Below are 14,862 nucleotides of genomic sequence, written 5' to 3'. Positions count from 1 at the left end.
ATAAGTTAACTTTGCTTGAATCTGTTCAAAGTTTGCTAGAGGAGACATTGTAAAATTAATAATAAAGTATTAAATTTATTATTAATGTGCATTTTTATATTTTTCATTAGTTTTTTCCATACAAGAAAAATTGAGAAGAATAAGACTCCATAAAGTATACATATTTGTCTGCCTGCCCATTTGTCAAAAATATATACGAATTAACCTGGTTTTATTTGCTAAAAAAATTATTGCCTACTTATCGGTGCTTGGAAAAGGTTTTTTTTGTAACAATCCTAACAATTTTTACACCGTGCTTTCAGAAGCACTATTGTCTCCCTGAGGCCAAATTTAAGGTTTCTAACTTCACTGGAAGATTTATTGCCCGCGTCTTCTTACAAGAGGAACCAATGTGCAATGAGTGCCCCAGGTCATCTAACCCTGAAGAAGGAGAAAACCCTCCGGAAAATTAGACGGAAACCCCACTTAAAACCAGATTATCAAAGGTTACTAACGAGTTCTCCAAACCATCTAATTCAGAAGAGTCCAAGACTACCTATGAGTGTCCCAAGTCTTCTAAATCTAAGGAAAACACTCTAATTACCCCTTACATAGCAGAGTCCTTCTAGTAACATTCTCTAACTTCGCCGAGACGACGAGTAAAGAGAATCTAACGTATTCAGATTAAACAAGAGAAAACGCTATAGTCGAGTTCCCCGACTATCTGATACCCGTTACTCAGCTAATGGAAGTGCGAAGGAGAGTCTTAGACACTGACAGTTCTTGGCGGTTTTTGGGCGTTAGAGCGGGCGTGGCAAAAAGATTTTTGGCAAATCGATAGAAAATTACAAGACTAACAAAAAAATAAAAAATCTCAACGTATTTTTCAAAAGTCTGGGTATAAATAGGATTTGGGTTAGGACCTAGGACCCTAAAATTGGTCAAATTAAATAGCAAATTATGATAAAGAATTATTATTATGAGGAAAATATAAAATGCCATTGAGTCATGCCCAATAAAAATATGATAGCGTATTAAAAAGCGAGTTTGAACTTATGTACCTTTTAAAATAATTTATTTGTTTTGTACGGAATAAATCGTCAAGGTAAGAACAACAATGGTAACAATTCAAGTCAATTTAAATCTCATTGTTTTAGAAAGTTTCCTCTGTCGATCGTCCCAGTATTTTCATTTGTTTTGTTTATTTTTGATTTGAGGACGCTTATTTCCGAATACCCTATAGCGCGAGTTAACTCCCACATAGGTTTGAGAGTGGAGTATTAAAGAACTCCGCTGGAGTTGAGGTTGAAAATCTGAATGAATCTTTATATTTCTTTTCTCAAACTTAACAACAGAAAAAACCTCTGTACAACAGGTTCTGGGTACTCGATGTTTGTATCGATTCAGCGTCTTAGGTGCTAACCGATACAAAGACTCAGCATTTCAAGTGCTTGTTGGACCTATGTCCCAACGTTCGAGTGGGTCGCAGCGAAGTGCTCTCTAGACCTCTGAGAACCGCTGAGGGTGAATGCTGAGGCGGTAACTCGCGCGAATTACAATAAAATTATTGCATGCGACGCCAGCAATTCGGGTGATTCACTTTAAGAAACCCACCCATCGTTCCGATCCTGAGCAGTGCCAAAAGCAGCGCGTGCTGCATTACCTCGAACGTACATCAGTTGGTCCCAACGGAATACCTTAATATTTTATTCACCCGTGACAGCTGTACCATGCTGTCTAGATCGGATTGTAAGTCTGTAACGTACTTGCTCGTGATGATTCGGCAGCTCCTCTGTCTATTGAACGGTTCCGGCCGTTGGGGCTGCATCCTCATATGCGTTGCATGAATAAATCTCGTAGACAGTAAGGTATATACGGACAGCTTAAACAGGTGGCATGTTTTCTTAAGATGCATTTTCATTTACTAAACAGAAGAACAAAGGTGTGATGGTTCTTCCTTTTCTTTAGCCCACCCTACCTGCTGAATAAGGAAATTTATATGATCCTACCCATATCAAGGTTGACGGTGAGTAACCTAAGTGCCCCTAGTTTATCATATTAATATATTCATTTAAATTCTTTATTCCTATACAAAACCGGTAGATATTCATTTCCATAAAATTTAGACTTTATGTTTTTATATGCGCATGGCGAAAATTAAATGGAGTTTCTCCTTTTTTCTTAATCTATTGCTTAATTTTACAAATTAAACTATATTTTAACAAGATAGAACACTATAGTTACTCAGCTTTTGGAAGTGCGAAAGAAAGACTTTTACTAGTTTTTGGCTGTTTGTTGGCGTGGCAAAAAGTTTTTTGGCAACACGAGAGATACTTACAAAACTAACAAAAATGTGAGAAAATTTCCAAACATTTTTCAAAAGTGTGGGCGGTGCAGTTTTAAGCAGTTTGTGGGCGTTAGAGGGCGTGGCAACATGAGTCAACCAACTTGCGCTGCGTCTATTTCTCTGGAGTCTGCATTCTCAATTTCAACTTTCTAGCTGTTATAGTTCCTGTGATCTCGACGTTCATTCGGACGGACAGAGAAACGGACTGACGGACAGACGGACAGTTGGACATGGCAAGATCGACTCGGCTATTGATCCTGAATAAGAATATATATACTTTATATGGTCGGAAACGCTTCCTGCCTGTTACATACCTTTCAACCAGTCATATCGCTATTAAGTTTGATTAGTTTCCAATAATTCATATGGATATGGATATAGTTCGATTAAATTGTAAATATTCCAAAATATCAACGCTCTTAGAACTTTGTTCAACGAATATAATTTTTGGTTAACAACTTTTATTATCTTGGTTAGGTTTGTTCAAGAATAGTAAGTAAACACTATAAATCATATCAACTATTAAAACATATCTTTCGGCTACGCCGTACTTACAAATCAGCTTCTTTCCTCCGTTGTCGACAGGCCTGCAGATGACGGGATGCTGTACACTTTGGGAATAAGATTAAAGGATATAACAGCTAGTGAACTACATATGCCTGCTTTAAAAGTTACTTATGCAGAGATAATTTGGTGTATTTCCCTCAATAGATTGTAAAAAAGCGGTGATAAAGTTGATGCGAACTACATTCTACCGGCGATGTCGAAGAGATTGTCGATATAGTTGGACTTTAGTGCATACATTTTCCGAGTGGATGTACCCTTCAGTACCAAAATTCCTCGCCCGTAATTTTCCTCGCGAGAGTTGAAAAAACAAAAACAAATCTCACAGGCTTTTTTAGCAAAGTTTAGAACACCGAAGTCAAGCCAAATTCTGTCGTGGCTCTGCCGCTGCCTATGTCCGCAGTTCATATTTGTTACTTTTTTTTCCGAAGTATGTAGTTCAGAGCGTCCGTGTTTAATTGTTTGACTATGTAATTCTAATTACACGGTATCATTTTGGTCGGAAATATCCTGGCACGCGCTTGTCAGAATTATCGGTTTCGTTTTCCGTCACCCTTTTCCTTTTGCATTTGCATTTAATTGTATTTTAAAAATTCGTAGCTTTTACAATGCGCCTGTAACCTCTTTAGCTTTGGTTATTTGCAAATAGGAATATGGCACTCGATTGAGAAATATTTAAGTTTACTAATATGGTTAGGAAAGCTGTAGCGATGCCATATAAGCGCGAAGTAGTTCTAGTTCCATTTATACATTTTTCGTAGGGTCTACTTTTTTCCTTTTGCTAATTATATTTAAATTTTTATTTGGAGGTGTTTAGTCCGTAGGCGTATTTTTCAATATGAATCGGGCATACCTTAAACGACGGCGTTTTAGGTACCCTAAAAAGATTCACCTGCCTCGGTTCGATGACCGGAAAAAAACGTATTTAATTGAAATATAACAAGAAAAACAGATAAAATACAATATCATTTTTTATAGGTTTTTTTTTTTTAATTTCTGAAGAGTCCACAACCAAAGCTCCCTTTCTCCCTTGAGGGAAAGTGAACCGAATAAAATTATACTGTTTTCATTTTTATATCAGTATCATTTCTATTTAATATACGAAGATCTTGTGATGGAAACCGGTCAACCACCAACCATCAACGACCAACGATCAACGTTGCAGGAATGACGACCTTGTTGGAGTTTTTTTTTGGGGAAAGGCGAAGCATGTGGCTGTGGAATTGGCGTTCCCAGTCGCATCGGAAGAGGACCTCATAGCTTTAGAGCTGAACATAAGCTCAGGGTAAAAAGAACGATACATAAGTAAAGTATTTTTAGTCTAAGTGATCGTGAAATTCATTCTGTGTTTATATTTTTCTCTTTCAGATGGAAGCAATAACAGATATATTAAAGCGCAACCATTTTCCGAAGGCAATCGAGGGAGTTTTGACAGAAACGCTCTTGTGCGCCCACAATATAGACGGCCTTAACGGGAAAAAGTGTTTCAAATCATTCCAAAATTTTTTTCCGGTATGATTGGTATGTATTTTTGTAATTTTGCATGTATATTATTTAAATATTTTAATAATTTGATAACATTTAAATCAATTTTTTACGTGTTTTGGGAGATTTTTATGGATTTTCCCGAAGATTTCCCGAGGAATACTATAGGGATTCCTTATTTTTCGATATTCCCCAGGAATTCCCCAGGAATACCTCATGTATTCAGGTAATTCCTCGGGAATTTCTCGGGAAAAGAACTTGCTTATTTTTGATATTCCCCAGGAATTCCTCGGGAACTTCGACTTCCTCGGCACGAACGCCTGTTGTATGGAAGTTCCTCACCGTTTTGTATGGAAAATTCTCCGGGATTTTTCAAGGATTCCTAGAGACTCCCTAGGGATCCCTTAGGGAATTCTAGGAATTGGTGCTGGTATTGGATGAGGCAGCAGCGCATTCGTGGCAGTTCGAAAAAAAGTTCGTGAGGTGGCCGTCAACTCAGCCTAGCTTTTCTGTTACGCATTTTATATGCACCGAGTTCTTGAAACCGCCGTCGTCAAATTCCGAAAGCTCAGCCATGTGGTCAAATCCCGAGAAGTTATATGATTTCGGTCGAGGTGGTTATATTATGGTCTTTCGAGAGTTTCGGTTTGGTCACCGGTCAGTCGTACTAGGTCGCGAAAGTTTTTATTTGACCGCTGCTTTCAAATATACACCGCATGTGGCGCTAAAATAAGAGCTAAAAGAAAATCAAAGGGTGCAGAATTTTTACCAGAGGTCCTTTAAGAGGATATTTTCTAGCTCTTTTCCCTTTAAAACCTCTACCAAACACATATTTTGACCTATTTTATTTTTTATTCAAACTTTTATTCCTACATGTGCTGATTGCACATTGAAGTTTGCTTCCGATTTGCTTAGTACAAAGTTTCTTTTTATTACCTCCTGTCCTATCTCAAAGGAACGTGGACGCGATCGCAAATCTTACCTATCTTTACCTATATTGGACCTGATAGTCTGAGAGTCGCTTTGGTTGCACCTTTCCACGTTTGCGTTTAACAATTGCAATTTGCATAACAGATTTCAATCGTGACCATGAGTTATCATAGGCTGCCCAAATATTATGAGATATGGAGACATTCCAAAAGACTGATGATGACACAATTTCGTAATGAGGAATTAATACTGAGTTCCATTATTAATAACAATTATTTCGGCACTCCAAAGCATGGGAACAGTTTATCCTTTAGGCATGAAATTACTACTTGTGGCGTAAATTACTTTTTTGCTTTAAGAAATGTAAATTTTGAGAATTGGTCAAGAATAATGAAAAGGCCGATTTCCTTGTTTTGTACGAGGAAAAGGTCCTATAAAATCAACATATAATCTTTGAAACGACCTTGCATCGGATGCATCGCACTGTTCTATAAATGGATCGGGATGGATAAGCAGTGGTAATGTACAGAGCATGCGTTTGATCTGTTCGAAAGCAGATTGAGCAGATTCATTCCATTCGGACGATTTTTCACGCAACACTGAGGAATATTGAGATATAAAACGCTGGTACCAACTAGTGATTCCTAAAAACCTTAATTACCTAACTGGGATTATTATTACTGGGATATAACCAAGGTACTCTACCTTGCGCAAACAAAATTGACTTTTGCTGACATTTACGGTTAGTCCCACCTTGACTAGATCCATTAAACGTAAACTGATAATGGGGTCGATTGTGAATCGTAAAGGCTGTTTTTGCTCGAGTCCCGGGCTCTTTAAACGAATTTGCAAAATCTAATTTTTCCAAGGAGAGGCATGCTTCTTCAATTATGCTAATTTGAACATTCGGTCTACCTCCTCGCACAATAATTTTTTTTTAGCCGGTGACAGCGAATAAAACCTTTGCTCAATAGACCTAGAAGTGGCTGTGTCAATTGTATGTTCGACTAAAGAAGTTTCACCTAAACCATAATGGTCAGAGTCGGGAAAATACGATATATCTGAATGTAATTTGACGATAGTGAAATTAGAGCAGATGACAATTAAGTTCTTTCATTAATTTCACTAATCGAGAACTTCGTCGAGATAGCAACTCTAAAAGATTTCCAAAAGTCTATTCCACAAAATACTCTTTTTAATAGCAGGTATAACAAGAAACTCAAAATCCTGGCAACTCTTGTTGTAGGCAATAGGAATCCGAAACCTGAAACAGTTTGTCGTTGGCCGCCCGTTGTGAGAGCTTCACCTTACATGGTGTTTAACTTTACTTTTTCACAAATTAACCGCTCGGCTAATCGTGCACCTATGATGCTTTTATTAGCGCCGCTGTCCAATAAGGCTTGGTAGAATCTCCATATATTTCTATCTGTGTAAAGGGTCGAATATCTTGTTCTCTTTGAATAACGGCCGATAATTTAAAACATTTTAAGCGCTGCCTATTATTCCAAAAGGTTTGCATCCTGACCGAGAATCGACTTTTAGGAATTACTATGGAATTATCTTGGAAAATTGCTTTGCGCTCTTTATATTCCTTCAAACGTGTATTATATGGTTTAAAATGTCTTGCAGTGGTTATATCTTGTGAAGGGTGTTGTACTCGCGTCTCATATCGTAAAAATTGTACATCTGGTGCAGGTTGATTAAAATTTGTAACTGAACCGGAGGCTAACGTCGGACATTTCCTCTCTGTACTCAATGGACATCCTACTGTGAGTTTTTCACATTTAAGCTGCATTGCTTACAGTGTAACGAACATTTATTGAATAATTTGGCTGGATGTTAAACTCAAGAGAAGTGCACACGCAAAAATTTTCTCTGGCTGGGCTCGTCGACTATGGTGGTCTTTCTACTTCTCTTGGATTTGCCTCATTATGAAGTTCATATTTTGCGTGAAGGGACAAGCCAAAAAATAGGGGCACGGGATAACACCAGTCTAAGTCTAAATACACGGAAAAAAACGTATTTAATTGAAATATAACAAGAAAAACAGATAAAATACAATATCATTTTTTATAGGTTTTTTTTTTTTAATTTCTGAAGAGTCCACAACCAAAGCTCCCTTTCTCCCTTGAGGGAAAGTGAACCGAATAAAATTATACTGTTTTCATTTTTATATCAGTATCATTTCTATTTAATATACGAAGATCTTGTGATGGAAACCGGTCAACCACCAACCATCAACGACCAACGATCAACGTTGCAGGAATGACGACCTTGTTGGAGTTTTTTTTTGGGGAAAGGCGAAGCATGTGGCTGTGGAATTGGCGTTCCCAGTCGCATCGGAAGAGGACCTCATAGCTTTAGAGCTGAACATAAGCTCAGGGTAAAAAGAACGATACATAAGTAAAGTATTTTTAGTCTAAGTGATCGTGAAATTCATTCTGTGTTTATATTTTTCTCTTTCAGATGGAAGCAATAACAGATATATTAAAGAGCAACCATTTTCCGAAGGCAATCGAGGGAGTTTTGACAGAAATGCTCTTGTGCGCCCACAATATAGACGGCCTTAACGGGAAAAAGTGTTTCAAATCATTCCAAAATTTTTTTCCGGTATGATTGGTATGTATTTTTGTAATTTTGCATGTATATTATTTAAATATTTTAATAATTTGATAACATTTAAATCAATTTTTTACGTGTTTTGGGAGATTTTTATGGATTTTCCCGAAGATTTCCCGAGGAATACTATAGGGATTCCTTATTTTTCGATATTCCCCAGGAATTCCCCAGGAATACCTCATGTATTCAGGTAATTCCTCGGGAATTTCTCGGGAAAAGAACTTGCTTATTTTTTGATATTCCCCAGGAATTCCTCGGGAACTTCGACTTCCTCGGCACGAACGCCTGTTGTATGGAAGTTCCTCACCGTTTTGTATGGAAAATTCTCCGGGATTTTTCAAGGATTCCTAGAGACTCCCTAGGGATCCCTTAGGGAATTCTAGGAATTGGTGCTGGTATTGGATGAGGCAGCAGCGCATTCGTGGCAGTTCGAAAAAAAGTTCGTGAGGTGGCCGTCAACTCAGCCTAGCTTTTCTGTTACGCATTTTATATGCAAATATACACCGCATGTGGCGCTAAAATAAGAGCTAAAAGAAAATCAAAGGGTGCAGAATTTTTACCAGAGGTCCTTTAAGAGGATATTTTCTAGCTCTTTTCCCTTTAAAACCTCTACCAAACACATATTTTGACCTATTTTATTTTTTATTCAAACTTTTATTCCTACATGTGCTGATTGCACATTGAAGTTTGCTTCCGATTTGCTTAGTACAAAGTTTCTTTTTATTACCTCCTGTCCTATCTCAAAGGAACGTGGACGCGATCGCAAATCTTACCTATCTTTACCTATATTGGACCTGATAGTCTGAGAGTCGCTTTGGTTGCACCTTTCCACGTTTGCGTTTAACAATTGCAATTTGCATAACAGATTTCAATCGTGACCATGAGTTATCATAGGCTGCCCAAATATTATGAGATATGGAGACATTCCAAAAGACTGATGATGACACAATTTCGTAATGAGGAATTAATACTGAGTTCCATTATTAATAACAATTATTTCGGCACTCCAAAGCATGGGAACAGTTTATCCTTTAGGCATGAAATTACTACTTGTGGCGTAAATTACTTTTTTGCTTTAAGAAATGTAAATTTTGAGAATTGGTCAAGAATAATGAAAAGGCCGATTTCCTTGTTTTGTACGAGGAAAAGGTCCTATAAAATCAACATATAATCTTTGAAACGACCTTGCATCGGATGCATCGCACTGTTCTATAAATGGATCGGGATGGATAAGCAGTGGTAATGTACAGAGCATGCGTTTGATCTGTTCGAAAGCAGATTGAGCAGATTCATTCCATTCGGACGATTTTTCACGCAACACTGAGGAATATTGAGATATAAAACGCTGGTACCAACTAGTGATTCCTAAAAACCTTAATTACCTAACTGGGATTATTATTACTGGGATATAACCAAGGTACTCTACCTTGCGCAAACAAAATTGACTTTTGCTGACATTTACGGTTAGTCCCACCTTGACTAGATCCATTAAACGTAAACTGATAATGGGGTCGATTGTGAATCGTAAAGGCTGTTTTTGCTCGAGTCCCGGGCTCTTTAAACGAATTTGCAAAATCTAATTTTTCCAAGGAGAGGCATGCTTCTTCAATTATGCTAATTTGAACATTCGGTCTACCTCCTCGCACAATAATTTTTTTTTAGCCGGTGACAGCGAATAAAACCTTTGCTCAATAGACCTAGAAGTGGCTGTGTCAATTGTATGTTCGACTAAAGAAGTTTCACCTAAACCATAATGGTCAGAGTCGGGAAAATACGATATATCTGAATGTAATTTGACGATAGTGAAATTAGAGCAGATGACAATTAAGTTCTTTCATTAATTTCACTAATCGAGAACTTCGTCGAGATAGCAACTCTAAAAGATTTCCAAAAGTCTATTCCACAAAATACTCTTTTTAATAGCAGGTATAACAAGAAACTCAAAATCCTGGCAACTCTTGTTGTAGGCAATAGGAATCCGAAACCTGAAACAGTTTGTCGTTGGCCGCCCGTTGTGAGAGCTTCACCTTACATGGTGTTTAACTTTACTTTTTCACAAATTAACCGCTCGGCTAATCGTGCACCTATGATGCTTTTATTAGCGCCGCTGTCCAATAAGGCTTGGTAGAATCTCCATATATTTCTATCTGTGTAAAGGGTCGAATATCTTGTTCTCTTTGAATAACGGCCGATAATTTAAAACATTTTAAGCGCTGCCTATTATTCCAAAAGGTTTGCATCCTGACCGAGAATCGACTTTTAGGAATTACTATGGAATTATCTTGGAAAATTGCTTTGCGCTCTTTATATTCCTTCAAACGTGTATTATATGGTTTAAAATGTCTTGCAGTGGTTATATCTTGTGAAGGGTGTTGTACTCGCGTCTCATATCGTAAAAATTGTACATCTGGTGCAGGTTGATTAAAATTTGTAACTGAACCGGAGGCTAACGTCGGACATTTCCTCTCTGTACTCAATGGACATCCTACTGTGAGTTTTTCACATTTAAGCTGCATTGCTTACAGTGTAACGAACATTTATTGAATAATTTGGCTGGATGTTAAACTCAAGAGAAGTGCACACGCAAAAATTTTCTCTGGCTGGGCTCGTCGACTATGGTGGTCTTTCTACTTCTCTTGGATTTGCCTCATTATGAAGTTCATATTTTGCGTGAAGGGACAAGCCAAAAAATAGGGGCACGGGATAACACCAGTCTAAGTCTAAATACACGGAAAAAAACGTATTTAATTGAAATATAACAAGAAAAACAGATAAAATACAATATCATTTTTTATAGGTTTTTTTTTTTTTAATTTCTGAAGAGTCCACAACCAAAGCTCCCTTTCTCCCTTGAGGGAAAGTGAACCGAATAAAATTATACTGTTTTCATTTTTATATCAGTATCATTTCTATTTAATATACGAAGATCTTGTGATGGAAACCGGTCAACCACCAACCATCAACGACCAACGATCAACGTTGCAGGAATGACGACCTTGTTGGAGTTTTTTTTTGGGGAAAGGCGAAGCATGTGGCTGTGGAATTGGCGTTCCCAGTCGCATCGGAAGAGGACCTCATAGCTTTAGAGCTGAACATAAGCTCAGGGTAAAAAGAACGATACATAAGTAAAGTATTTTTAGTCTAAGTGATCGTGAAATTCATTCTGTGTTTATATTTTTCTCTTTCAGATGGAAGCAATAACAGATATATTAAAGAGCAACCATTTTCCGAAGGCAATCGAGGGAGTTTTGACAGAAATGCTCTTGTGCGCCCACAATATAGACGGCCTTAACGGGAAAAAGTGTTTCAAATCATTCCAAAATTTTTTTCCGGTATGATTGGTATGTATTTTTGTAATTTTGCATGTATATTATTTAAATATTTTAATAATTTGATAACATTTAAATCAATTTTTTACGTGTTTTGGGAGATTTTTATGGATTTTCCCGAAGATTTCCCGAGGAATACTATAGGGATTCCTTATTTTTCGATATTCCCCAGGAATTCCCCAGGAATACCTCATGTATTCAGGTAATTCCTCGGGAATTTCTCGGGAAAAGAACTTGCTTATTTTTTGATATTCCCCAGGAATTCCTCGGGAACTTCGACTTCCTCGGCACGAACGCCTGTTGTATGGAAGTTCCTCACCGTTTTGTATGGAAAATTCTCCGGGATTTTTCAAGGATTCCTAGAGACTCCCTAGGGATCCCTTAGGGAATTCTAGGAATTGGTGCTGGTATTGGATGAGGCAGCAGCGCATTCGTGGCAGTTCGAAAAAAAGTTCGTGAGGTGGCCGTCAACTCAGCCTAGCTTTTCTGTTACGCATTTTATATGCAAATATACACCGCATGTGGCGCTAAAATAAGAGCTAAAAGAAAATCAAAGGGTGCAGAATTTTTACCAGAGGTCCTTTAAGAGGATATTTTCTAGCTCTTTTCCCTTTAAAACCTCTACCAAACACATATTTTGACCTATTTTATTTTTTATTCAAACTTTTATTCCTACATGTGCTGATTGCACATTGAAGTTTGCTTCCGATTTGCTTAGTACAAAGTTTCTTTTTATTACCTCCTGTCCTATCTCAAAGGAACGTGGACGCGATCGCAAATCTTACCTATCTTTACCTATATTGGACCTGATAGTCTGAGAGTCGCTTTGGTTGCACCTTTCCACGTTTGCGTTTAACAATTGCAATTTGCATAACAGATTTCAATCGTGACCATGAGTTATCATAGGCTGCCCAAATATTATGAGATATGGAGACATTCCAAAAGACTGATGATGACACAATTTCGTAATGAGGAATTAATACTGAGTTCCATTATTAATAACAATTATTTCGACACTCCAAAGCATGGGAACAGTTTATCCTTTAGGCATGAAATTACTACTTGTGGCGTAAATTACTTTTTTGCTTTAAGAAATGTAAATTTTGAGAATTGGTCAAGAATAATGAAAAGGCCGATTTCCTTGTTTTGTACGAGGAAAAGGTCCTATAAAATCAACATATAATCTTTGAAACGACCTTGCATCGGATGCATCGCACTGTTCTATAAATGGATCGGGATGGATAAGCAGTGGTAATGTACAGAGCATGCGTTTGATCTGTTCGAAAGCAGATTGAGCAGATTCATTCCATTCGGACGATTTTTCACGCAACACTGAGGAATATTGAGATATAAAACGCTGGTACCAACTAGTGATTCCTAAAAACCTTAATTACCTAACTGGGATTATTATTACTGGGATATAACCAAGGTACTCTACCTTGCGCAAACAAAATTGACTTTTGCTGACATTTACGGTTAGTCCCACCTTGACTAGATCCATTAAACGTAAACTGATAATGGGGTCGATTGTGAATCGTAAAGGCTGTTTTTGCTCGAGTCCCGGGCTCTTTAAACGAATTTGCAAAATCTAATTTTTCCAAGGAGAGGCATGCTTCTTCAATTATGCTAATTTGAACATTCGGTCTACCTCCTCGCACAATAATTTTTTTTTAGCCGGTGACAGCGGATAAAACCTTTGCTCAATAGACCTAGAAGTGGCTGTGTCAATTGTATGTTCGACTAAAGAAGTTTCACCTAAACCATAATGGTCAGAGTCGGGAAAATACGATATATCTGAATGTAATTTGACGATAGTGAAATTAGAGCAGATGACAATTAAGTTCTTTCATTAATTTCACTAATCGAGAACTTCGTCGAGATAGCAACTCTAAAAGATTTCCAAAAGTCTATTCCACAAAATACTCTTTTTAATAGCAGGTATAACAAGAAACTCAAAATCCTGGCAACTCTTGTTGTAGGCAATAGGAATCCGAAACCTGAAACAGTTTGTCGTTGGCCGCCCGTTGTGAGAGCTTCACCTTACATGGTGTTTAACTTTACTTTTTCACAAATTAACCGCTCGGCTAATCGTGCACCTATGATGCTTTTATTAGCGCCGCTGTCCAATAAGGCTTGGTAGAATCTCCATATATTTCTATCTGTGTAAAGGGTCGAATATCTTGTTCTCTTTGAATAACGGCCGATAATTTAAAACATTTTAAGCGCTGCCTATTATTCCAAAAGGTTTGCATCCTGACCGAGAATCGACTTTTAGGAATTACTATGGAATTATCTTGGAAAATTGCTTTGCGCTCTTTATATTCCTTCAAACGTGTATTATATGGTTTAAAATGTCTTGCAGTGGTTATATCTTGTGAAGGGTGTTGTACTCGCGTCTCATATCGTAAAAATTGTACATCTGGTGCAGGTTGATTAAAATTTGTAACTGAACCGGAGGCTAACGTCGGACATTTCCTCTCTGTACTCAATGGACATCCTACTGTGAGTTTTTCACATTTAAGCTGCATTGCTTACAGTGTAACGAACATTTATTGAATAATTTGGCTGGATGTTAAACTCAAGAGAAGTGCACACGCAAAAATTTTCTCTGGCTGGGCTCGTCGACTATGGTGGTCTTTCTACTTCTCTTGGATTTGCCTCATTATGAAGTTCATATTTTGCGTGAAGGGACAAGCCAAAAAATAGGGGCACGGGATAACACCAGTCTAAGTCTAAATACACGGAAAAAAACGTATTTAATTGAAATATAACAAGAAAAACAGATAAAATACAATATCATTTTTTATAGGTTTTTTTTTTTTAATTTCTGAAGAGTCCACAACCAAAGCTCCCTTTCTCCCTTGAGGGAAAGTGAACCGAATAAAATTATACTGTTTTCATTTTTATATCAGTATCATTTCTATTTAATATACGAAGATCTTGTGATGGAAACCGGTCAACCACCAACCATCAACGACCAACGATCAACGTTGCAGGAATGACGACCTTGTTGGAGTTTTTTTTTGGGGAAAGGCGAAGCATGTGGCTGTGGAATTGGCGTTCCCAGTCGCATCGGAAGAGGACCTCATAGCTTTAGAGCTGAACATAAGCTCAGGGTAAAAAGAATGATACATAAGTAAAGTATTTTTAGTCTAAGTGATCGTGAAATTCATTCTGTGTTTATATTTTTCTCTTTCAGATGGAAGCAATAACAGATATATTAAAGAGCAACCATTTTCCGAAGGCAATCGAGGGAGTTTTGACAGAAACGCTCTTGTGCGCCCACAATATAGACGGCCTTAACGGGAAAAAGTGTTTCAAATCATTCCAAAATTTTTTTCCGGTATGATTGGTATGTATTTTTGTAATTTTGCATGTATATTATTTAAATATTTTAATAATTTGATAACATTTAAATCAATTTTTTACGTGTTTTGGGAGATTTTTATGGATTTTCCCGAAGATTTCCCGAGGAATACTATAGGGATTCCTTATTTTTCGATATTCCCCAGGAATTCCCCAGGAATACCTCATGTATTCAGGTAATTCCTCGGGAATTTCTCGGGAAAAGAACTTGCTTATTTTTTGATATTCCCCAGGAATTCCTCG

At 37.4% G+C, this 14,862-nt stretch overlaps 1 long non-coding RNA gene across 1 annotated transcript; it reads left to right on the top strand.

The window, feature by feature from the left end:
* The first annotated feature begins 3,897 nt into the window (after positions 1 to 3,897).
* Positions 3,898 to 14,646, top strand: LOC120320694. Its single transcript, XR_005560217.1, has 8 exons — positions 3,898 to 4,175; positions 4,259 to 4,411; positions 7,510 to 7,688; positions 7,772 to 7,924; positions 10,851 to 11,029; positions 11,113 to 11,265; positions 14,191 to 14,369; positions 14,453 to 14,646. It is a non-coding gene; the product is annotated as an uncharacterized LOC120320694 (long non-coding RNA).
* Positions 14,647 to 14,862: the final 216 nt, after the last annotated feature.

The sequence above is a fragment of the Drosophila yakuba genome, chromosome 2L (genome assembly GCF_016746365.2).
Source record: "Drosophila yakuba strain Tai18E2 chromosome 2L, Prin_Dyak_Tai18E2_2.1, whole genome shotgun sequence".
NCBI classification, from domain to species: Eukaryota; Metazoa; Arthropoda; class Insecta; order Diptera; family Drosophilidae; genus Drosophila; species Drosophila yakuba.
Note: the sequence above shows the minus strand (reverse complement) of the source record. Positions and strands in the feature narration are given on the sequence as shown.